General features: G+C 36.2%; 1 protein-coding gene across 1 annotated transcript in view; it reads left to right on the forward strand.

The window, feature by feature from the left end:
- The window catches only part of Tbc1d5 (TBC1 domain family member 5), a 466,882-nt gene that overhangs the window by 179 nt on the left and 439,899 nt on the right, over positions 1–26,804 (forward strand). The gene's annotated exons all lie outside the window — the stretch shown is intronic.

Here is a 26,804-nt window from a genome sequence, read left to right on the forward strand (position 1 = left end):
CGTCCCGCCGCCCTGAGGCCTAAGGCGGCCGCGGCCGACCCGCTCCGCGCTCGCTCGGCCGTGGGTTCGGCGCGCGCTGGGGAGGAGGCGGGCGGAGGCTCGATCGGCAGCGGGTGAGCTGGCGGGCGGGCGGGCGGGCGAGGCAGCCCCGCAGTCCGCTCTCCCGCTCCGCTGGAGGCCTCAGAGGCCCCGGAGCCACCGGGCTGAGCCGGATGGCTCAGCCAGCCCCACTTCCTCCTTGGTCGGTTCCCCTGTTCATTTCAGCCCTGGCAGCACGTTTCCTTCACAGGCCGGAAGTCAGGCTGCTGGTGCCCTGGGACGAGCAGCCTCTGAAGAGAGAAACCCTGCTGCCTTCATTTGTTGTAGCGCTTCTTAAGTATTCACACCAGCTTGAAAGTTCGAGGCCTGTCAGGAACCTAGTAAAACTATGGTGAAAGTTGCCCTCCCTCCTGTTTTTCTGGAAGTATACTAATCTTCCCAAACCTTCTGTGCTGTAGCGAACTAGAGTTTGGTCAATACTAGTTATTAATAGTAAAGAGTTCAGGTATTTTAAGTTATTAACTAATTCAGCTTTCTAGTAGTTTTTAAAGTTTACGGGTTTTTATACCTGCCCCCCCCCCCCCCCCCCCCCCGCAATCGCTTTCTGAAGAATCTCATTTCTCAACTTTGAGTTTGAGTTGAACGGAATCCAGAAACTTTAACATGCAGGTTACATGTTAAACTGATTGGGCTGAAATGTTACCGCTTTTGTATGTGTAGTACATCAAAATATAATCCATAAGACCAGATATTATTAGTGCTGTGCAGTGCACAGAAGGCATCAGTTGTCGGCACCATAGAAAAAGAAACCTTTGAAAGCAGTGGCAAAGAAATCCGCTTTAATGTTGTCTTTGAATTTGAATGTAAAGGAATGCAGCAGTGTGCTAGAGAGTACTGGTCAAACCTGGCTCACACGGGTTCTTGTTAAAATGGGATGCTAATTTAGTAGATGTCACATTGATACAGCGGTGCTGAATAAGAAAGACCCTTTTCTGTTCCCAAGATGTAGGTAGTGCCTGGACGTAGAGATGGCCTGGTATATGAAGGCTCAGTGAAGGGTGAAATAAAGAGTGGGCATAGAGTGAGCTAGCTCTGGAATTCAGGGCAAGGAAAAGTACACAATTCCACGTTCTGTGTGTTGTGTGATGCCTGCATCACATTTTTGCTTTGGGTCTTCGGTATTTTGCTATAATAGTTTGGTGTACTTCTTGAAAAACTTGCTCCGCAGGTCGTTGAGTTTTAGCAAGACATAGGCTAGGAATCTTGAGTCCACGTGTAATGCCAGATGAAAGTGTCTTTATTGGTAAAAGCAGTGTGTCTGATATCTCAATTGGGTAGTGTATTTTCGAGATCTGAGGCAGATTTTTCTAAACATTTGAGAGACACAAAGGGTGCCCTAACTGGATCCAGCTTTTCTTCTCTTCATGTAATTTTTATAATGTAATTGAGTTTAAGGTGTTCCTTCCATATAACATCCTATGCTTTCCATACATAAAAATGTACTATTATTTTTATGTATTTATATGTATTTTTATGGTACAAGGAATTGAACGTAGAGCCCTTGCACAAGCTAAGTAGTTAAGTTTTAAAGAACTTTCTGAAAGTCTGATAGCAACTACTTCCAGTCCTAAAATTGTTATAACCTGAATTTTAGTTATTACTTTAACTTGCTTCTTTATATTCTAAACATATTACATATCTTAATTCACTTTATCTTCACAACTAAGGAAATAGAAACTGGAATGGTAAATCATATTCCTGATTTACATAGCTAATACTAAGCTCAATTCTGACTAGCTGACTTAATTATCTTGTATAACTAACTGCCTTATTATTATTTAGAAAGCCATTTTTTGTAAAGTTGTATTTTGCTGTGCTTGTTTGCATATATTTGCTGTCCCAATCTCTTAAGTTTCTTCTATCACTGCTAAGTGTAAAATGTTTTGTCTTTGCTTTGACTTGGGAAATTTTTTAGTCCTTCATGTCCCACATATGTCTGCTCCTTCTCCCGTCATACATAGCTCATATGATCGCTTTTTTCCCTATGCTTTTATCCCAATGCTTAGCTTTGGGATATTGATTAAATTTCTTTGTATTTATCACTTTATATTCGTTTTCTTCATATTTAGACTTAGAGTTTAACCAACTAACCGAGTTTCCATTTGACTGTTAAAGGCAATAAAAACTGACCGTTGATCCTTAACAAACTTGAATCCTGAAAAAAGTAGGAAAGCTAACCCATAAGTAAAGGATTATATTTTAAGTTGAATAGTATGTATTATTATAAGTTAATATATTCCCCTTCCCTCAACACTCGTTTTGTGTCATTCTCTGTGTTAATCTAAATAGTGGTGCTTTGTGTCTGTCTGGAGCAGCTTGGGTAGATCACTAGAATAGTAGTGTATGTTGTGTGAACTGAAATGAGAAATTATTATTGCTTGTAGGATTTCTCATGCATCTCTTTGTTGTTTTAGTTCAACTGTTTTGTAAAACCAATATTATTTTTGGGGGGTTGTGAAATTATATCTTCACATTCTGTAATTCTGACATTTAGGTCAAACAAAAATCTATTAAAATTATACTTCAGAAATAGACCTTTCTAATTAGTCATGACTCCTTATGCGGAATAATGGTAATCATAAATATTGCTAGATTATTTTTACAGTGTTCTGCTAAGAAAACATCCTATTTTTGACATTCTGACTAATATATTGGCTCAATGGCTTTACAATAATGGTGATACAGGAGAAATCTGTCTAAAACTTTAATTTGAAACATTGTAGTTCTTTTCGTATTGGCTAACCATCCATTATAAAATCAATTTATTTAATAAATTATTTAGAAGTCATTGTACTATTTAATCACTGAAGAACTTCCTGACAACACATCTTTTCCATAGTTTGATTGTATTTCTAAATTGCAGCATCTTACCAAGCATGATAGTGGTTGTCTTTAACCCTAACACTTGGGAGGTAGAGACAAAGTAATTTCTGTGTGATATAGGCCAGCCTGGTTTACATAATGAGTGAGTTCCAGGCCAACCAGTGCTACATAGTGAAGCCCTGTCTTTAAAAAAAAGGCAGCATCTCAAGATGACAAGAAATTATTGTATGTACTATTGTAATAACACCTCTGTGATTAGATGGAAAGAATCTGTAGTTTTCATGTTTAAGTCTGTATGGGTGAGGTGAGATAGCAGGTTTTGTGGATTAAACAATGCAGAATTTCATAATCTGTTGAGCCTTGATCAAAGGCTATATGAGTTTATTATTCTATTACAGAATAACCTTATAAATATCAGTAAAGAGTTGCCTAAAATAGACATAGGGAATTATTTGGTTAGTACAGTTTGTTTGAGATGAAAGTTTGAATATGGGTGGTGAAATTGGTCAAATATTATGACTATCAATTTGTGTACATTAAAAATGGTTAAAGTGATTACAGATCTTTTGTGTTGGAAGGGCTGATGAATTAGCTCTTCTGATGTGCTAGAGAAGAGTTTCTCCTTTCTTCCCCTCCTTGTCTTTTATCTCCTTCACTGTGGAGAGACAGAAGGTCAGACACTCAAGTTCCATCAATATTTCCTTAGTGGGGTTAGAAGTAGAGAAACATTCTTCTAATTGTAGGTTACTGTTTATGAGATCAGCTTAGTGGGTTGCTACTCTGATTTTCTAAACAATTAGAAAATATCGAATATATTATGCACAGTAAATATAAATGTGGTTATTATGGAATTTTTGTTTTAGTTGTGTGCTCATGGTTGTAAAATACCATTTATTCCTTGATATGATATTAATTTTTGTTGTTGTTGTTGTTTGAGAAGTAGTATGTAAAATATTGATGCCACTGTAGATACTAGAAAGCAGATGTGAAAATTTTAACAAGGATCGTGCACAGTTGCTTAGCATTTTACCCTGTTTTCATGTACTGCTAACCAGCTCATAAGAATCGTTGAGCAGGAAGAGCACCAAGGCTAATCTGTGAGCATATGGTGAACAGTCCGCAAGAGAAGTGGGCAGGAGCATGGCTTGGAGATGTTGATTTTTGAGTCTTTATCAGTAAGAAGTCTATATTAATTGGGAATCACTTAGGAACTTTACATAATAGATCCTTATAGTCTGTTTACTTATAGAACTTGAACATAGACTCATTAAAACTGTGATTTCAATTTTAATTAGTTATATTAGTTATTTGAAAGGTTGATATTAAAGACTCTTGAAAAACTAACTAGGACTCAAATTTTTGTAAAAAAAAGTTTTATTTTCCTTTGATACTACCACAGAGCATCTTATTCTAGAGAAAAGAAGGGAGGATTGTCAATAGTATTACAATCTAGACCCAGACACTACTGAGTAGAAATTCTGATTCTGTTGTTTATTAGTGAGATAGTTTGGAAAATATGTGTAACAGTTTCATAAAATTATCTCATAAAGTTTAAATGAGATAAGTTGTTTATATAAATGTCTGGAATTTTATGCTCAGCAGACCCTTATTTTAATAATGGTAGATACCTGTTTCTTTACATTTCTCATTCTTTCAGTGTCTGTAATCTCAAATTTACCTTACATCTTAATTTGTACATTTATGGGATTTTTTTTTTTTTTTTTTTTTTTTTTTTGGTTTTTCGAGACAGGGTTTCTCTGTAGCTTTGGAGCCTATCCTGGAGCTAGCTCTTGTAGACCAGGCTGGTCTCGAACTCACAGAGATCCGCCTGCCTCTGCCTCCCGAGTGCTGGGATTAAAGGCGTGCGCCACCGCCGCCCGGCCATTTATGGGATTTTAAAATATTGTTTTATAGCGATTAAGACCATGCATTCAGAGATTAAGAAATTCACTTTATTCAGAAGAAAAATAATACATGTTCTTTCTGTTGTGGAACTGCCCTGTTTCTTGAATACAATATGGGCAGAAAATGATCTCCCTCCCTCCCTCCCTCCCTCCCTCCCTCCCTCCCTCCCTCCCTCCCTCCCTTCCTCCCTCCCTCCTTCTTTTATTTGGTTTCACTGTTTAGCCCTGGCTGTCCTGGAATTTCCTCTGTGGTTCAGGCTGTCCTTGAACTCAGATCATTCGGCCTCTGCCTCCCAAGTACTGAGATTAAAGGCAGAGAGTGAATTATTATTATTATCATCATTATTATTATTGTTGTTATTTGTTTTTCGAGACAGTGTTTCACTGTAGCTTTGCAGCCTATCCTGGAACTAGCTCTTGTAGACCAGGCTGGCCTTGAACTCACAGAGATCTACGTGCCTTTGCCTCCCAAATACTGGGATTAAAGGCATGAGCCACCACCGCCCAGCGAGAGTGAATTATTTTATCAGTCTTATTCTACTAGGATTTTTTTGTAGGAATTATTGAAAAAAGAATGAAGAAGTCTTTTATGTAATAATCTGTTGATAGCATTGTATTCCATATGTTTAAGGTGATTCTTTTTTTACCTTGCTATTTTATAATCTTGTGCAAATTATTGAAGTATGTTTGGATAAACATGGCTTTAACTGAATAGTCTAGTTCAGTTTATCTTTTAAAAGTACTGAGTTTAAAAAAGTCCTGAGTTTTATGGATTTGAATGATAAGTCAGTGACAGGAGGTCCTTAACATTTTCTTCCTCTGAACAGATGTCTTGGCCTGCAGTGACTCCAAATCCCATAATCTTTCCAATTTTCCCCTCTACTAAGTAAGTCTCAAAAAAGTGACATTTTTATTGTATGTGATTGATTTAATTCAGGCAAATATTGCAGCTGAGTAAAGACTTCATCCTAGTGAGAAATATTTTGCTATGAATAAAATGTTAGATTCTTTATTTTTACTTTTAAGAATTTAAGGGCTGATTTTCTCTGTATCTATGTTCAGAATAATGTTTTTGTATAATAAGCTGTCTTCACTTGAAAGTTTTTAATACTTCACTATGCTGAAATATATTCAATACATTCTTTCTGTTTGTTAATTTGTTTTTCAGAGACAGGGTTTTGTTCTGTAGTTTTGTTCTGCCTGGTATTTATTTTGTAACCCAGTCTGGCCTCTCCTCAGCCTTCCAAGTGCTGAGATTACAGGATTGGGGCAGCATGCCCATCTGAGAATTCATTTTTTTTCCCTAGAAAATAGTAACTTTAAGAGATTATTCAACAGAGGAAAGTTAATCCAAGAACTAAGTTCACTAATAATGGAATTGGTCAGTAACTAAACACGGGTCTATGAACAGCTGAGATGCTTGCCATAGAAAGAAGTGTCTATACTCCCATTAGGTCTGGAGTAGAGATGAGAGCCAGTAGTCTTATCCAAATACAGAAGCCATGGCTCTGGGAGGAAACAAACTAGTTTCATTTCTGCTGCTGTGATAAGACGTCAACTTTATTAGGTTTAAATTTGTCCAGGAAGTCAAGTAGTAGTTACATCACACCCACATTCAAGAGCAGAGAGAATGAATGCTCTACTCTGCCAGCTTTCTTACTTTGTTACTCAGCTACATTTCTTTACTCTTATGCAGTTCAGGGTCCAGTGGATGGGATGCACCACCCACAAAGTGCTGGGTCTTCCTGTGTCTGTTAACAAGACCATGCTCTATAGGATTACCCACGGGTCTTCTTGACTGAGAGAATTCTTCATTCAAATTATCTGTTTAGGTGATTCTAGGCTTTGGCAAGTTGACATTTAAAACTAACTGTCATAGTAGGGTTGTATGGCAGAAGCTAGTGCATCAGAGGGGTAAATAGTCTGAATGAAACTGGGGTTCTGGAAGAGACAGTACCTGCCAGGGGTGCCATAAGAATTTTGGAAAGAGGAGAAGTAATGACTGTAGTGCTTCCTGTTCAGTGACCACATCTTTGCCTACAGTTAGAGGTGCTAGAGAAAAGCAATTGCCCATGATACTGAGCAGCACAGGCTAAATCTTGGGAATGATTTTGAAGGCTCAGCAGTTGTCTTGATGGTGTATAATATTCATCAATATATCTATATGTATGTGCAGCACAAATTATTAACAAGAATTTAGAGTACATATATTTTTTATGGATTTTGAAATTGAAATATAATTACATCTTTCCTCCCTCCAACTTTGCCCATAACCCTCTGTCTCCCTTTTGCTCCCTTTCAACTTCATGGCCTCTTTTTTAAATTGTTACTGTTTTATACATGTGTTCATGCGCATACACACACACACACACAAGTACAGCTTTCTGACCTTCTAGTGTTACTTGTGTGTATGATTTTGATTGATATTGGATAAAGAATTAGGGTCCTCAGCCCTGGTGAAGACTATTTCTTCCACTCTCAATGTCCCTTAGTTGCTTGTAGTTCTTTGTTTAGGGTTAGGGCTATGTGGGATTTTCCCCTTCCATGATGATATATCTATTGGTGATGTACTTACTCAGGTCTTATTTAGCCAGCTTTCAACAGTCTTACAGCAGATTTCCTAGTCTTTTGACTGTGCAATATTTCTGCCTCCTTTTCTAAAATGTTCTTTGTAGATGTAAGTTTCTGTCCTGCCTGATCTTGTAGCCACTTGATCCCAAAGAAACACACAGACTTTTTATTAATTATAAACTGTTTGGCCTATTAGCTCAGGTTTATTATTAACTAGCTGTTACATCTTAAATTAATGCATAATTCTTTATCTATGTTTAGTCACACATCTTGGTACCTTTTCGCAGTGCAGCATTCTCATCTTGCTTTCTCAGTGTCTGGGTTGCGACAGCAGACTGAGCCTTTCATCTTCCCAGAATTCTCCTAGTCTGATCACCCCATCTATACTTCCTGCCTGGCTACTGGCCAATCATCATTTTATTAAACCAATGAGTGACAGATTTTTACAGTGTACAAGAGCTTTTGCCACAGCAGTTCTTTGAGCCTTAGGTATAAACATTGTGCTGAGCAACAGTTGTTCTCTGCATTTTAACCAGTTGTTTTCCATGATGGTCTGTCTGCTGCAAAGAGACGTTTCTTTGGTGAGAAGTGAGAATGCACTTATATCTGAAGATTGGGAGCTAGGAACTGAAGATGAGAGAGGACATGTGGCATTTGTCTTTCTGAGGCTGGGTTACCTCAGTATAATTTCTGGTTTAATTTACCTGAAAATGTCACAATTTTATATTACTTTACAGCAGAATAGTTTCTCATTGGAGCAGCAGTGAATGTGGCTGAGCAAGTATCTGTGAAGTAGAATGTTGAGTCCTTTAAGCAGATGCCAAGGAGTGATATAGTTGATCTTATGAAAGACTTGTTTTTAACTTCTTGGGAATTCTCCACACTGATTTTCTGAGTGGTTGCACTAGGTTCAATCCCTTAAATAGTTAGTGGGGGTTATCTATTGGCCACAATTTTAAGGATGATGACTTTTTTTCAAGATATTTCTTAGCCACTTTTATTTCTTCCTTTGAAAACTCTCTGCTCAGATCTATATCCTGTTTCTTGAATGCATTATTTGTTAAACTCTATGCTTATTGTGTGCTTTGTATTCTGGGTATTAATCCTCTTCCAAATGTATGGCTGGCAAAGATCTTTCCCTCACCCTGTGGTCTTTCTCTTTACTTGCTTGGGTATCTCCTTAGTTGTTCAGCAGCTTTTGGTTTTGAGGTTCCTCTTGTCAGTGTTGGCCTTAATTATTGAGCAAAGGAGTCTGTTTAGAAAATTCTTCCCTATACATGGATAGCATGCTGTCTATATTTTCTTCTAGCAGTATTTCAGGCTTCACAGTGCAAGGTGATAGGTATGGGTCTAATTTCATCCTACATCTGCATATCCAAATTTCAAAGCACCATTTGTTGAAGATGTGGTCTTCATTGTTTGTTTTTGGAATCTTTGACAAATATTAGATGACTGTAGCTATGTGTAGTCAGGTTTAGATCTTCTGTTTTGTTGCATCATCAGTCTGTTTAGTGCTAGTTAACTATAATGCTTTTATTACTATAGCTCTGTAATACATCTTCAAATCTGGAAAGGAGTTCCTCAAGCATTGCTAATTTTGCTCAGGATTGTTTTGACTCCCTGGGGTCTTTTCTGATTTCATGTGCATTCTAGGGATGTTTTTCTATTTCTGTAAGAATGAGATAGGGATTTTGATTTGGATTGTTTTGAATCTGTAAATGGCTTTTGGTAGAATGGTCAGTTTCATAATTTTAAGTTTTAGTGATGAGTATGCGATGTCTTTGTGTTTCCTATCTAGTGTTTTGACCTTTTTTTTCTTCAGAGATTTGAAGTTTTAATTGATGAGTTCTTTCACCTTTTTGGTTAGATTTATTCCTAGATATTTTCTTTTCTTCGAGGCTACTGTGAATAGGAGTGTGTCTCCCTTTCTCAGCATGTTTATTGTTGGCGTATAGAAAGGTCTCTGATTTTTTTTGTAAGTTGATTTTATATATTGCCACTTTGATGAAATTGTTAGACATTTCTAGGGATATCTTATGTGTAATACCATATCATCTGCATATAAGGGTGGTTTGACTTCTTTTGGTATTTGTAATCCTTTAATGTCTCCTGGCTTCATAGGTTTCAGAGTGCTCCTTCTGTTTGGCTGTATATTTTCTTTGAGAATCTGGTAGAATTCTGTTCTGAATCTGCCTTAGCCTCAGCATCTACCTATCTATCTATCTATCTATCCATCCATCCATCCATCCATCCATCCATCCATCTATCATCTATCTATCTATCTATCTATCTATCTATCTATCTATCTATCTATCTATCTATCTATCGTTTTTTTTTGCCAGACTTTATTTTTCTGTTACTGTTTAATGGTATACATATTTTTTAAAATTATTCCCTTATAATATTCTAAATTTCTTTGTTGTCCACTGTAATGTTTCTTTACTCATTTTTAATTATGTTAATTTGTGTTGTCTTTCTTTTGGTTTATTGGCATCTGTTGATCTTATCTTCTCAATGAACCTGTTTTTAGATTGATTGATTCTTTGCCATTTTTTGTTTCTATTTTATTAATGTCTTGTGTTATTATTATTATTACTTGTCATCTGCTTGATTTGGGTTTGGTTTTTCCAAATTTGTGGGTTGCATCATTTAGCCATTTATTTGTTTTTTTTTAAATTGTAGGCACTTAAAACTATAAATTTCTCTTGTAGAACTGCTTTTCATGTGTCTCAGAGATTGGATTTTCTGTGTCTTAATGTTCATTTAGTTCCAATACTTTTCTTTCATGATTTCTTTGACCCATTTGTCATTCATTGATTGTTTAATCTCCATAAATTTTTGTACTTATTAGAGATTTGTTGGCTGTGTTAAGCTTTATTTGCTTAATGGTCAGATTTGATGAATACATATATAAATATAAAATTGTTTCTGTTCTTTTTTTAAAGTTTCTTAATATTTTGTGTCCCAAGATATGAAACTTCATGGGCTGCTGAGTAGAATATGTATTCTCTGGTGTTTGGGTGAAATATTCTATAGCTATATGTTAGATCCACTTGATGTATATCTGAACTTTCTTTGTGTATTCTATGCATTGCAGAAAATGGAGTGTTGAAACCACCTATCTTATAGGTGGATGTTCATTTGTGTCTTTAATTTCAGTAGTAATATTTTTTTAAAGTTGGGTGCACCAAAGTTTGGTGTATATATGTTTAGTATTGTAATGTCTTCTTAGTTAATTGTTTCTTTGATTAAACTAAATCATCCTTCTTTATCTTTTCTGATTAGTTTTGGTTTGAAGTCTTATTTTGTCAGATAGGATAGAACTTGCTGAGTTTTTCTACTTGCATTTCATCATGTGTTCTCTTCAGTGGTACTCTGTATTGATTGTCTCCATTACTTCAATGTTATGTTTGTGTTTTCATCAATATTTCTTAGACATTTATTCTCTTTAGGGTTCATTCTCTTTTTAGTTCTTTGTTTCTTTGTGTTATCTTCAAACTCTTCGATTAAGTTCATAAATGTTCTTTTAATTTTTGTGTCCTAGGTTTATCTATGTAATTATCACAGGAGAGCATTTTTATATGTTTTGTGGATTTTGGAGTGATGGGTGGTGTATATTGCTTTATTCTATCATATTGTTTGTGTTTTTCTGATGAAACCTGGACATGTGGGCTGTTTGCTGATTGTGTGTCTGATATGGTCATGATTGAGTGGGACAGAGCACAGGTTATGTGGGTCAGATTGGGTCTGAAAATTGCATATAATGTAGATGATGTGAAGTCTAGTAGACGCAGGGACATGTGCTGGTGTGTGTTTACCTCTTGATCTAAGCCTGGAGGTTGGGTGGTGTGGGTGTGGCTAACCAACTAGGCCTGGACACTGGATGTGGGACCCCAGTTATACTAGCAATTGAGGAAGCTGTATGGAGGGAAGGAGCCTGGTGACTTCACTAGGCTGGGTCTTGGTGCAAACTGGACAGGGTTTGGGGAGCTATTTCAGGTGGGTGGACTGCGTTTGGAGAGGAATATACGTCTCCCACCTAGGTTTAGGGCAAGCATGGGCTCTCCATGAAGGCACATGGGATCGGTGGTACAAGTGGTGCCTTAATGGGTGTGTGGGGGAAATGACCCAGAGAGGAGCAGCAGCTGTTGGTAGTCAGTCCTAGAGTAGAGAGGCTAGGTGTAGTTGGAGGCACAAGTCTGGGTTACTATATAATTTTAAGCAGTGGAAAGAAGTAATTATCTAAAACTAGATATGAGTACTAGCACTTATGTTCAGTTCAGGTATTTACTGACTGGCACTTATAGTTAGATAAACTACAGAAATGAAAATTGGCTCTTGGTTTGGTGACACTCAAAGTTGTGGGAAGAGATAATTTTAAAAGAGGTAATTTTTATTTCTAATGAGTGTGTGATAAGAGATGCATAATGAGGTTTTGTCAGAATTCAAGGGAGGAAGGAGTAATCCAGTTTTGGAGTTTGCGAGCCTCCTTCAGCTGGGCAGGAAACTTGAGCCATGCTTAGAAGGATGGCTCAAGAGTTGGCAAATAGACAAAAGGAAGGACTTTGCTGGAACAAGGGCAGTCATTAGCAAAGGCACACAAGCCACAACAAATTTAAAGCAGGCCTATAAAACTTGAATCAGGTCAGAGCATCTGGTTTGTAGCATGCAAGATAGGATTGTAGAGGAAATTTTGAGTCCAGATTATTTCTGATCTCAAGCTGAAGATGAGTTTAGGAGTGCTGAATTGTAGGTTGGAAAACAGTTATATAATAGCTCAGGCAGTGGAAGAGTGGTAGGCATAAACTCTCAATGGTTTCTTCTTTTTATGTCTTAAAATATTTAATCTAAGTGCCTCCTAATGTAAGGCTTTTCAGTCTGTGCCCTAATTTTTACTCGCTTCTATGTTATTTGGAAATTCAGAATGATTAAATAATATGACTTTAAAGAACAGGACAAATGCTATTTTGTTTTCAAGTTGCACATGACTTCTTGGTTAATCTGATATTCTTGAAAACTCCCTATGATAGGCCTAGAGACAGGCAGAATCCTACTTTTTTAAAGCAGAAATGAGGAGCACCAATTGTGATTTAGTGTCCTTGGCAGAGTTTTGGAAGAGTATGTTATTAGGAGCTAGTTAACTATGTTGCTGCAGTATGATGGGATGCAGTCTTTTCACAGGAGTTTGAGGAAATTTTCCTAATGTAGAAATTTAATGTAGAAATTTTCCTAATGTAGAAATTTTGTAATGTAGCTTCTGATACTGAAGAGTGACAGATTTGCAGTATGACATTTAAGTTTAGTAAATATATCTTTTAAAATACAAAATCTTACACTTGAATGAGATCCATTTCACAAATTGGTTTTAATGTATATTTTTAATTTATTCTGATATGTGAGATAGGTGTCATTTGGTCTATCTGATCTCTTCCCATTCTCCCTGTTTTTATATGTTCAAATCAAGATTCTATTACATAATCCTAGAGGAATTTAATAAATTATTTTTTTTATTAGTTACTAAGATAGGGTTGGTCTGGAGCCACCATTACCACCACTACCACCACTACCACTACCACCACTACCACTAACTACCATTACCACTACCACCACTATTATCATTGTTAATGTTTTCTAGTGATGATTTAAAAATGTTTCTTTTTATTTTTTGAGAATTTCTTATATCTTTTTATTATATATACACATCCCCAGCTCCTCTCAGATCCTACCTCCATGCTTACCCAACTTCATGTTGTCTCTCTTAAAAATAAAGATTTTTTTAAAAACCCACAAAAATAAAGCCACAGAGTCCAATTTGTATTGGCTGAGCATAGAGCGTCCCCTAGAATGTGGTTGATATATCAGTGTCGCTCCATTGAAGAAAACCAGCTTTCGCTCTCCCAGCAGCTGTCAGTGACCAGGAGCTCTTTGATAGATAGGTGTGGGACTTAGCTTGTTTATACAGGTCTTGTGTCTTCACAGTCTGTGTGACGCTGTATGTCCATTTGCCCTTAAGACATTACTAATGGAGTGATGTGTGTGCACACGCATGTGTGTTGAGTATTCATGTGTCATAGTATACATGTGAATGGTATAGGACAGCTTTGGAGAGTTGGTGCTCTCCTCTTTACATGGGCTCCAGGTTTTGGACTCAACTTGTCAGGCTTTTGTGGTTAAGGGATTTATTGGCATCTTGTTTGCAGTCTAATTTTTACAGAATCATAGATTGGAGAATTTTGATCCCTAAGTGTTTATAATATAAAGGAGGTTGACAGTAAGTACTAAGTCACAATATAAAAGGCCTTAAAAATAAATATGAAATATAAACACTGAATTGATACTTTAAAGAAAGAAATTACATTTTATTATGTCTGAGATATGTTTCCATCGTTTTACTATTTCTAAATTGGTAAATATCTTTTTTTTTTTCAAGATAGGATTTCTCTGTGGGACCATCTTGGCAGTCCTGGAACTTGCTCTGGAGACCAAGCTGGCCTTGAACTCACAGAGAACCGCCTGCCTCTGCCTCTCAAATGCTGGGATTAAAGGCATGCACCACCACTGCCTGCCATAAAATTGGTAAACATCTTACAGTCTGTTGGCATCTCGAATGTGAGGGAAGTTATATATTTTGAGAATAACAAAAGCCTTTAGGTCTTTGAGAATGAGGCATTTTGCTGAATAGTAAAAAATTTAAGACAAAGCATCCAGATATGAACTCTGGAGTGTGCTGGAAGAATGCTGAATCCATTTGGTAACTGACAGGACTGAAGAATGATATTAAGAAGAGGTAGCTGAAATTTATTTCATGAGAGACTACCCAAGGGCTTGGAAAAGGAGACAGTATGGTATATTTTAGAGTTTGAGTCTCTTGATCTCTGTTTGGAAACAAAAGGCCATGTTACAAGAGGAATTAGGGGAGGGGATTTATGCTGTTTTCAAGCAATTGTTCTTTTAACTGAAAGGAAAATAAGTTAAAGCTGACAAAAATTGTTTATTTAATTTTAGGCCTGGTAGTTAGAAGATAAGGAGCCCAGATTTATTTGCATGGATGACTAAGACTACAATAACTGTTAGCTGAGACTATGTGTTCTGGAATAGGAACATGAATTTGATCTTTGAGCCATAATGGGTTTCTTTCTGTCATACATACTGTAAAAGAGGAAAAATTCAAGTTTAGAGGTCAGAAGAGTAGTCAAGGCTGGTGCCAAAGATTTATGGAGGCATATGTAGATTAATTGATTCATAAAAGATTCATAAAGGAAAGAATATTGTAAAGCTTAGCAACACTATATCTTTTTAACAGTAGCTTGCCTAAGGCTCCTGATTGGTCTTATCACCATGTGGAAGTGGCTTACCGGCAAAGATTCGGCATGTCTTACTCTGGTGGTGGCTCCATGATGGCTCTCTGACTCTGCCTCCTTTCTCCCAGCATGCCATTTAGTTTTCCCTACAGCTCTGCTATAGGCCCAAAACAGTTCCTTTATTAACCAGTGAAAGCAACACAACAGAAGAACCTTATACACTATTTCCCCTTTTCTGTTTAAACAAAAAGGAAGGCTTTAACATAGTAAAATTACATACAGTAAAACAGGTATCAAGCAAGAACTACAGTTATAATAAGTAGATATAATCTTTTATTATAACTTAGGAAAACTATATAAATTCTTTAACTCCATAGGAATATAATATTACCTAAATAAACAGGAAGTGCATTGCAAGCAACTTCCAAAACTCTAGAAATGACAGAGACATCTCACTGCCTGTATAGTCACCCAAAGTTTTTCTGTACTGCTAGGGCATCCATCTTCAGCCTACAGGCTGATAGTGTCCAGCAGACTTTTCCATGAAGCAGGAAATTTTAAAGTCAGTTTCACCTATATTGGCAGTTTGTCAGTCACTTTCTTCTGTGTCCTGCAGAACAGACTCTTTTATGAAGCAGGAACTCCAAAGGATCATCTCACCTTTAGGCAAATTTAGCAGTCATTCTCTGTGGATCCTGAATGTCAGTGAAGCAGTCCAGGCAAGAGCAATTTCTTGCCCAAATGGCTAACCAACTCTATAAGGAGCCTGTTTAATGCCCAACCTCCTCTTGAAGTAGATTGGTGCTACCAAGGACACATGTGTCTCACTGTCATGAAAATTCCTAAATTTTTAAAACATTTTAAATGCCATATTCTGAAGGTCTCTGAAAGATTTGAAGAATACTTATCTAACTGAAATATATCTCTATACATCTAGAAAATCTAACTAACATGACTACAAGCTTGATATCTAGTAACATATTTCTTAATTATACATTACATTTTTAAGTGAGCTGCACAAACACAATTCCATAATCAAGATCAGAAATACATATACATAAAATAAAATTGACCTTAAATTTGTATCAATAAATCAAGATCCACACCCATGCAAATCTCTGTAGTATGTTCCCCTTTAAATGTAAAAGAACATTTATATAAAATATTTGGGAATATGGGAGCAGTTAGACCTTTGTTGAGGTTCTTGAGGCCCAGGTAGGCCTGGTATTTACGTAGCTGAGGATGACCTTAACTTCTGAACTTCCTGGCTCTGCTTCCCAGGCCTGGTATTATAGTATATTCCATGAATCCTGAATCATATAATGTTTGTGATCAAATGCAGGCCTTTGCACAGGCTAGGCAAGTACTGTAATCATCAGAGCTCCACCCCCAGGAATAATGCTTCCTTTATCAAATGAGCCGTGGAAGTGTTTTCCTTCTTTTAAATTTTGGGAAAAAATTAGAAAGAATTAGTCAGATTCTATTGACGTTTAATAGAGATCACCAGTGAAGTCACATTTTGGGTTGGATTTTACATTCTTGGAGATGTTAAAAGTATGGATTCAATTTGGTTGTGACAGGTTTACTGAATTTTTTCTTGTATGAGTTTGATAGGTAAAATTTGTGTGTTTCTAAGCATTTGTTGATTGATATTTGCTATCTAGCTTATTACTAGTTATTTATTATTTTCTCTTATAGTCCATGTTAAATTTGTAAGATTGGTAGTAATGCTTTTGTTTTCACTGATGAGTCTAGTCCATTGCCCCCTCCTCCCCTTTTATAAACCAGTTTTAGGATTGCCAATTTTATTCATCCTTTTGAAGAACCAGCTTTGGATTTTGTTGATTCTTTCTGGTGATCTTTTTTAATTTCTTAATATTTCATTTTTTCTTTCCTTTGGAATTAACTTAAAATAGCTCTTCTTTTAATCTTTAAAGCTAAGCTTTTGATTTGAAATTTGTTTATTGCAAGTGAACAATGTCTTTTTTTGTTGATTTTTATTGAGCTCTACATTTTTTTTTTTTGTTTTTGTTTTTTTTTTTGTTTTTCGAGACAGGGTTTCCCTGTAGTTTCTAGAGCCTGTCCTGGAACTAGCTCTTGTAGACCAGGCTGGCCTCGAACTCAGAGATCCGCCTGCCTCTGCCTCCCGAGTGCTGGGATTAAAGGCCTGTGTCACCACCGCCCGGCTGAGCTCTACATTTTTTTCTGCTCCTCTCCCTGCCTCTCCCTTCCCTCCCTTCTACCCTCCCCCAAGGTCCCTATGCTCCCAATTTACTCAGGGGATCTTGTCCTTTTCTACTTCCCATGTAGATTAAATCTATGTAAGTCTCTCTCAGTGTGTCCTTATTGTTGTCTTAAGTTCTCTGGGATTATGGTTTGTAAGCTGTTTTTTTTTTTGTTTTATGTTTAAAAATCACCTATGAGTGAGTACCTGTGATAATTGTCTTTCTGTGTCTTTCTGTGTCTGTGTCTGTGTCAAAATAATCTCTTGTTTATCTTTCTTCCAATCTACTAATTCTTTTTCTACTTCATGAGATATTCTCTCAAGCTCCTAGAGTGAACTTTTCATCTGTTATGGTTGTTGAACTCCTCTGTAACACGAGTCCCTTGTCTAGACTTCCTTAGGGATATTCCTCTCGGTGTTTATTTTATTTTAATTTCAGTGGACTAGTATAGTTTTTGTTTCTTCTCACAAGTGGTGATAGCTGTCCTGGAACTCACTATATAGACCAGTTGGCTTTGACTCACAGAGATCTGCCTGCCTCTGCTTCCACAGTGCTGGGATTAAGTGTGTGCACAAACAAGCCTGACCTCTTAGTATCTTTTTCAAGATTTGCTTTTTTTCCTTATTGATTTTTCTTAAATCATTAATTTCAAAAACAGGTGATATTGGATTCCCCTCTGTATGCTGTGAATATGTTTTATTGCCATTGGTTAATAAAGAGCTGCTTTGGGCCTACAGCAGGACAGAATAGAGCAAGGTGGGAATTCCAAGCAGAGATAGAGGAGAAAAGTAGACGGAGTTGAGGATATGTCATATAGCCACCAGCCAGAACCTTACCTGTAAACCACGAGCCTCATATAAAATATAAAATAATAGAGATGGGTTAATTTAAGATTTAAGAGCTAGCTAGAAATATGCTTAAGCTATTGGCCAAACAGTCTTGCAATTAATGTAGTTTCAGTGTGATTATTTTTAGTCTGGACAGCCAGGAAATGAACAAGCAGTCTCTGCCTTCAGATTGTATTTCTTATGTATGGACAATAAATTCTCTTAGCTAATGTTCATTTAGTATTTTGATGAAGTATTTACCTTAAATGCAAAAAGTGAAAGAAAATGCAAGGAAGGGAATACTTTTCTTCTACTGTTTACGGATAGCCTCTGGGTAGAGGAAATCATGTGAGACTTACTCTGTGACTAGAGCTAAGGATCATTTCAGGGTGAAATCGTAGAGTTACCTAAAGTTTCCTCTGCTCACATATCTTTGTGTGGGTATACACATTGTCTTGTTAATTCTCCTTTGTACTCTTGAGAGAAATTCTCATCTTAAACGTCTGAGAATTTAGGTATTCTAGTATATCTTTATATAGTAATACTTTGTTTCATGCATATATAGCTGTGCTTGCCAAGTATTTTAAGATGACCACTCCTTTTCAAAATTGAGTCTTAGGTAAAACAGAAATGAGCTCCTACATAATTAGAATCAACACAATAGTTTGGAACCATAGACCAAGAAATATGGTCAAAGGCTATCTTTTCTGTGTGTGAGAGGGTGTTGGAGGGTGTGTCTGGGGCCTATAAAATTAGCACACAGCCTTTGTAGTATTAGAGTTTCTTTTTCTTGCTTCAATATTGCATAATTATTTAATTTTTACTCTTCTGTACTTTTGACAAGTTTGATTTGTTAGTTCCTGTTGCTGATGCTTTTTGGATATTTATGTGGACAGAGAGAACTGGTATTCTTGACTTGGCCATCTTCTGACTTTATTCCTCCCCATTTTCATTTGTATTTCCGAAGATGTTAAACATCTTTTCATATGTTATTACTTGTATATTTTCCACAGATATTTGTGTATTTAAATCTGTTACCAAGTTTTAATTGGATTGTCTTCTCATTGTTGAATTTTAAAAATTTTTATATATTCTATATACAATTTTCTTATTATATACATGGCTTAAAAACACTTTCCCTGGCTAAGGTCAAAAGCACTGATGACAGTTTGTGTGGAGAGGATATGGAGTAAGGGGAAAACTCCTTGACTGCTCATGGGAGTGAAGACTTGTACAGTCACTTTGGAAATTGATATGGCGGTTTCCCAGAAATTTGGGAATCAATCTACCTAAAGACCAAGCTATATCTCTCCTGGGCATATACCCAAAGGATGCTCAATCATACCACAAAGACATTAGCTCAGCTGTGTTCATAGCTGCATTGTTCATAATAGCCAAAACATGGAAACAGCCTAGATGCCCCTCAACTGAAGAATAGATAAAGAAAAAAATGTGGTATATCTACACAATGGAGTATTACTGAGGCACACAAAACAATAACATTATGAAATTTGCAGGCAAGTGGATGGAACTATGAAGCATGATTAATAAAAATTCAGAGAAATTAGGGTTCAACCTGAAGGTCTTAAAAGCAAAACAGCCAGCCACTGGCTTTTACTTATACCTCAGTCTGAAATGGTAATCCTGCCTCCAGGGATCTCAGAATTAGACAGAGAGGGGGAGAAGGAGAGGGAGAGGGAGAGGGAGAGAGAAAGGAGTGCTGTCTCCTCCAGTCTTAGATCCTCTCTAGTTCTGGGATTAAGGGCATGCACCACTGGGATTAAAGGCATGCACCACCCAGTTTCTATGGCAACTAGTGTGAATATTGGGATTAAAGGTGTGTGTTATTACTGCCTGGTCTGTAAGACTGACCAGTGGGGTTGTTTTACTCTCTCATCTTCAGGCAAGCTTTGTTTATTAAAATACAAATGAAATGCCATTACAGAACTAGAAAAAAAAATCATTCTGAGTGAGGTAACCCAGACCCAGAAAGACAAACATGGTACATAGTCCTAAGTGAATATTAGGAGTAAAATATAGAATAACCAAACCACAATCCACAGCCTCAGAGAGGCTAGGTAACTAGGAGGGACCAAAGAGGGACACATGGATTTCCCTTGGAAGGGGAAATAAAAGATATTCTGGGTAAACTGGGGGATGGGATGGGAGGATGAGAACTTGAGGGAGCAGGACTGGGTCCTGGAGGCGGGTTGGGGTGGGACCAAGAGGGAAGAGTAGTGGAATAGAGGTCTTCATGGGGAGAGGGGGCATTTGGTGGTAAGGAGAAACCTAGTGCTAGGGAAACCACCAGGGATCCATAATGATGACTCCAGCTAAGACTCCTAGCCAAAGTGGAGAGGGTGCCTAAACTATCTACTGTAATCAGATTGGTGTCATCAGAGAGCCTTTATCTAGTAACTGATGGAAACAGATGCAGAGATCCACAGCCAAGCACTGGATTGAGCTCTGGGAGTCCTGAAGAAAGGGAAGAAGGATTGTAAGAGCCTGGGGTGTCAAGGTCTCAAGGGTTCTGGCGAACCCATAGAGACAGCTGACCTGACCATGGGAGCACATGGACTCTGGACCAAGAGTTGGGGAGGGAGCCTGCATAGGACTTAGGCCCTCTGCATTTGTGTGATGGTTGTGTAAGTTGGCCTGTTTGTAAGGCTCTTAGTAAAATCAGGTCCAGTTTCTGAGCTTAGTTGGCTTTTGGGAACTTAACTCCCCATGCTAGATTTCATTGCCTAGCCTTGATGGAGGGATTAGATCACTATCCTGCCTCAGGTTGATGTGTCATGCTTTATGCAAGCCCATGAGAGGCCTGCGCTTTACTGAATGGTGATGGAGGAGGAGTGGATGGGGGCAGGGGTAGATGGGAGGTGGAAGGAAAGTGTGGGAGAGAATGGTAAGAGAGGAGGGAGAAGAAACTCGTCGGTATATAAAATAAATGAAAAAATTAAATAAAATTAAATTGCTAGAATAATGAAAAGTTATATATTAAAAATTATTTTAACAAATCAAAATGTTTATAGTGGTATGACCTTTAAAAATAAATAAAATACTTTCCCTGTTTTGTGGGCTATCCTGACCTTTTCTCTTTGTTAAAGTAATGTGTTATGCTGTCCTTTCAAAAACTCAAAATTTCAAGTTTTTGTTGATAATACATATCTTGTGATTTTTGTTGTACTGTTCATCTGGGTCCAGCAGATGGATTCAGTATTCAGTATTCATTGAGTTGCCCTCCTGATACTATCCTAGTCTCTGTATTTCTTTTGTATCTCTGTCTATCTTGCCTAACATTTCTAATCCACATGCCTCTACCCTAGATTGTACAAATCCGTTGAGGCTGGACCCTGACAGAATGATCACATTTATGGGCAAAGCAGACAAAAATGGGCAAGACAAGAACACTGGGGTATCAGAAAAGAGGCAGGAGCAGACCTTTTGGTATAAAGACAGTTTAGAGTTGGGATATGCTGCATAGACTGTTGTTATGAGCATTAGCAATAGAAGCATAAAACAATTGCTTGTCAAAATGGTTAGAAATGGCTTTTGCTTTAGAATTGGGAGGTGGTATAGGTAGCTAGAGATAAGCTGATAGCTACTATAAGAAAATTATTGGGTTCTGTATTTACTATTGACTTTTTAAATACTGGTTATAGGATTCATTGACTTGTATGGTATTATGGTTAGGTTTCTCTTAATTGAATTTTGTTTTACATTCTTTAATGTATTTTCTTGATTGTCATACATTTGGGATACTTAATTTTTTTGTTTTTTGTTTTTTTTCTAGTGATATCTCTGCTCTCTGGGTAGGTCTACAGATTTTTGTAAATGTGGTCATTGTACTTTCAGTGCATAACTGTTAGGATTATGGGTTATCCTTTATTTGGATCAAACTGATTTTCAGTAATTTGAAGACCTTAAATGTTAAGGATCAAAGTTGTACTTTGTTAGGTTTTTGTATAAAAAGATACATAAAATAGAACTGGGGCAATCAGTCATGGTCATAAAAAACAAGCAAGCAAACAAACAAAAAACAAAACAAGGAGTATGTTCCATGAGGTGTCTCAACAGTTAAGCATACTTGCTGTCCCAGCACCCATGTGTTCACAACTGCCTCTGACTCTAATTTCAGGGGATCCAATACCTTCCTCTAGCCTCCTTGGGCACTGCACATAAATGGTGCATTTACATATGTGCAGGCAAAACACTTGTATACACAAAACAGTGGTAAATGTTGAGGAAAAACAAACAGGGAATTGATATGTAGAGACTAAAGCGAAACCCATTTCCAGAGAAGTCCTCAAAAGATGGGATGGTGTAAGTTTGGTAGCTGTTGTAGTTCCTGATGTCTGTGAAGAGCATTTGTAATTCCTGTTTATAAGTTTTGTGAGTGCATTTTACAAATTCTTTTTAAAAAAGGTTTTATTTTTATTAAGTATATTTGTTTTTTGATAATTTCATACATGTGTTTAATCCCTTCTGGTTACTCTTACCACCTACCTCTGACCTCTTGTTTTTCTCCCACATCTGTTAACCCCCTCTCCTCTTTACAAAGGGTTCTCACATTTATGGCTTAGTTTTATTTGAACTGGGAACCCATTGGAGTCTGGTAAACTCACCAGTTAGGTACACAACTAAAGATGGGGACTGCTGAAATTTGTTAGTATATAATAGTTTGAAAGGAGGTAGAGCTGTGTGTGCTCATTTCTAATTCATGCTTGGCTGTTAACAAAAGATACTGTAAGATGATAATCTTGATAGTTTTGCCCAAAAGACAGCATTTGCAGCCATCTTGCTATCTTCTGGCTCATAATATTCTTTCCACCTCCTCTTCTTCATTTGCTGAAGGAGGTTTTCCAAAAGATTGAGGCTGAGAGTTTAAATGGGTATAAATGGATATTTTTAAAGGCAATTTAGTGCTATTTCAATTTAGCCAAATAATGTAGTAAATTCCACTAGAATATATAATCTCTACACTGATGTTATGTAGCAATGCAGTGAGTGAACTCTGGGTGTGAATGTTCACATCTGTTATTTTAAAAACAGAGTGCTTAGTGAAAAAAAAATTAGTGTTTCTTAACTGAAAAATGTGGACTTGTCCACGACATTAAATGGGAAAATTCAACAAAGATTAAGAGCTAAATATATTAATTATATATAGAGAGAGTGAAAAAGTAAGAGTATATAGTTAAGAAAAATTCAATATGGTGTTAATTAGCTATATGTTTGTGGGGCAGAATAGATTTGGTGAAGAACAAGTGAGAAGTAAAAGATATTGGATATATTCTAGTTCTTAGGTTCATAGATGTGCTTGTCATATTAGTTTAATACTCAACACTTGGATTTCATAATACAAGTTTAAAACCTTTGAGAAATGTATTAATAAAAATACTTTACATAGAAACAAAAATCTTAAGACAAAATTCTTAGCACTTCTAAAATGGAAATAACCACTAGTCTTGAAGTCCAGTGTTCTGTCCATACATGTCTCTCTTTTTTCCACTTTCTAACTCAGAATCTCAGTGTTCTTTGACAGTCTGATCCTTACATAAACTAGTTGTGCTAGGGATATTATAATAGAGTTTTACCTAAGTATTCATGATGGAGTGAATAAATAAAGTCAGTCTTTCCCTATCTTGTCTTGCTTATGCTAGTAAGACAGCAATATATCAAGATTGGTTGGTTGCATGGTTTTTGTGCCTAGGCTCTTCATCTGGATTTCTGGATCCAGATTGGCCTCCCTTGTTTGTATTTCCCCTCAGTTTGTTCTTACTGATGCTTGATTCATCTTTCTAAAACGTGTCTTTGGTCATTCTTTATATTTCCCCAGAAACTTTTAATGATTCCTTAGTATGGAATATTGAAGTAGATCTTAAAATTTGGTACCATGCTTTTATAATTTGATTTTCAACATAGGCCAATGCTCAACTATTCATTCTTCTGTTTTTTTTTTTTTTTTTTTTTTTTTTTTTTCTGGCTTCTTAGTGCTGGACTGAGAACTATAATGGAGAGGTGGTATGCTGGGATGTCTCTATTTTTTTTTTCATGCTGTTTTCTAAGTTCTTGGGTGTTTGGAACACTCAGTGACTTTAGGACAGTGATTCTCAAGTGGGCTGTTTTACAGCTGAGGGACATCTGGCAGTATCTGGAAACATTACTAGCAAATGTGGCTCCTAAGCTGAGAAGCTCTACTTGCTTAAAAGAAACTCCTTTCTTCTCTCATCTCTTTTTGTTTTCTCTCTCTCTCTCTCTCTCTCTCTCTCTCTCTCTCTCTCTCTCTCTCTCTCTCACACACACACACACACACATACACACCACTTGTTCAAGGATGTTTGTTTAAACAATGTAACAGTGAAAAATGAGAACCTGTGGGGGAATGAATAAATAAAATATAGCGATATGTGGTTGTCCAGTACTTTATAATTAAGATGAAGTAGATTGATGTACCAGTAGATCTTAAAACTATTATTGAATTAAAAGTATTAAATACTTTTGGTGTGATACCATTTATGATAATTGAAAATATAAAACACATTGTTGTATGTGTAAATAAAAATTGAGAAGTGAACTTACCTACCAATTAGGGGAGTGGTTAGTATTGAGGTGATCCTAAGAGTAGTGGTTCTCATCCTTCCTAATGCTACTGCGACCCTTTATTACAGTTCCTTATGTTGTGCTGACTCCCTCATAAAATTGTTTTTATTGTTATTTCTTCACTGTAATTTTGCTACTGTTATGAATGGTAATGTAAATATCTTTGTTTTCTGATGATTTTAGGTGATCCACAGGTTGGGAACCACTATCCTAGAGGTTGTGAACAGGCTTCAGTTTTGCCCCTGTTTATTCTTTTATAATGTACAGAGATGAACAGATAATCTTTTGTATTTATTTAAATTAGAAGACATAATATGAATTTTGCTTAGTATAAATTATGATTGATGAAAACATGGGTATTATAATGATATTATGTGCATTTAAAAATAGTCTTAAATTTTTCAACCTGAAAACGCTCATTAGTAAATTTGCTACCAGAGTTAGTATAGCATATTTATATTTTCCCATTTCTTTTGTATAGGAATTGTCCTGCTTTCTTTGACAGATGAGTCTTTCTCTTATTGATGTTGCATTTATAAATGAGTTGTGAGTGAACCACACTGAGTCACATAAGCCATTAGATCTGTGTTTATTCACAGAGATAAGAACCAGTATGCAGAATTGCTAAACTACATCGTTTATCTGATTTTTGTGTAGTGAAATATTGAAAGCATAGTTTCTACAGTGGACTGTGAAATATTTCGTTTACTTATATATTTTTATATTAATTTTTGTTGTAAATTTTTTGATTATAATAGTTCAGTCAGTAACCATCCAGGAAGTCAAATTCAGTCTCTTAAGGACTCTAGAAACTTTATTTGTAAACTATGCCTAGAACTCTGGTTGACTAGCATTTTTTAATGAGCTTCTCTTGACTATAGCAAATTTACAAATGTTATTGAGTAGTGAAATTAAGTTCAGTGCCATCTCTTAGAACACAAAGATTAATTTTAACATAAAATAAAACATTGACAGTAAAATGAAGTGGAAATGGTATATAACCTTACCTTTTCTTTTTTCTTTTATTTTTTAAAACAACCATTTTTTAAAAAAATTTCACACTTTTTCTTAAAGTGACATAAAAGTAACTATTTCAAATGTAGTCTAATTAAAAGTTATAATAACTATTCTTTATTTCTTTGAATTTAAATTATCTCAAATTAAGTAACAGATTTAAATTGCATTTATAATTATATGGCAGTTTATACTTTTTAAATAAAAAACATTTACCAAAAATTATCCTAAGTTTAGGAAGCCTAATTTAAATTGAAAAACTTTAAATAACCTTTAGTTAATGATTTTTATTTAGACTTGTTAGGAGGAACTTAAAACCAAAAATAATAACCTATATATCTTTACATATAAATGTCAATCTAATCAAAGGATGACTGAAAATTAATGACTTATTTACAAAAAGGTCTTAGAATTTTAGATCTAATTTTTTGTTAAAAGATTTCATATAAATTATAAGAATGACTTAATTGTAAAATTCATAATGATATTTAAATTTAGAATATTTAATTTATTATAATTTCAGTTCAGATATATAATTAGGAATAGTTATGATTTTAACTATATAGAATTTGAAATAAGTTACATAACCTTTTAAGATAATTTTTATAATTAGATGAGAACAAGGCATGAACTATTTCCACTTGATTTTCTTGCTAATATTTACAGCTTAACACTAGTGTTAGTTCTTAATTGCTTAGAAAAAAAGATAGAGTTAGCAGATATTCTGTAAATAATATATAGTAAATTTTAAGAATTAACCATTGAAAAACAAATGTTTCTTGAATGTTTGAGAAGAGCCTAAGCTGGTGGTTCAGCCCTGAAATTCTGGGTACTTGGGTGGGGGAAGCACGAGGTTCAGAAGTTGAAGGCTAGCCTGGCCAATTAAATAAAAATTTTTAAAAACTAAAATAAAAAAGAAAGAAAATAAGAGAAAAAGAAAAACAGGCTGGGAATATAGCTCAGTTGTAGAATGCTTTGCCCAGCATGTGTGAGGCCCATGGTACACTCTCTTCCATGATCCCCAAGCTCCCAATTTACTCAGGAGATCTTGTCTTTTTCTACTTCCCTTGTAGACTAGACTGATATAGTTTTAATGTTTCATTTGTACAGTGTGTGTTAGATGATCGCATACACATTTGTATGAGTAAGTAGAAATGTACATATGCTGCAGTGTGTGTGATGGCCAGAAGGCAAAGTTGGGTCCAGGACCTCATTAGAGACAGGGCCTGTCATTGGTTTTCCCCTGTCTGCCGACTCTGCATGAGCAGACTTCTGGAGGTTTTCCTGCCTTTACCTTCCTTCTTCCTGTTGGTGTGCTGGGATCACAGATACGCATGCTGCTTGTTTGGCTCTTAAGTAGATTCTAGGGATTTGAATTCAAGTCTTCGTGCTTTAATGGTCAGAAGTTTTTTTTCATGGAACTATCTTACCAGCATCATA

This window comes from Arvicola amphibius, chromosome 9 (assembly GCF_903992535.2).
Source record: "Arvicola amphibius chromosome 9, mArvAmp1.2, whole genome shotgun sequence".
Classification (NCBI taxonomy): Eukaryota; Metazoa; Chordata; class Mammalia; order Rodentia; family Cricetidae; genus Arvicola; species Arvicola amphibius.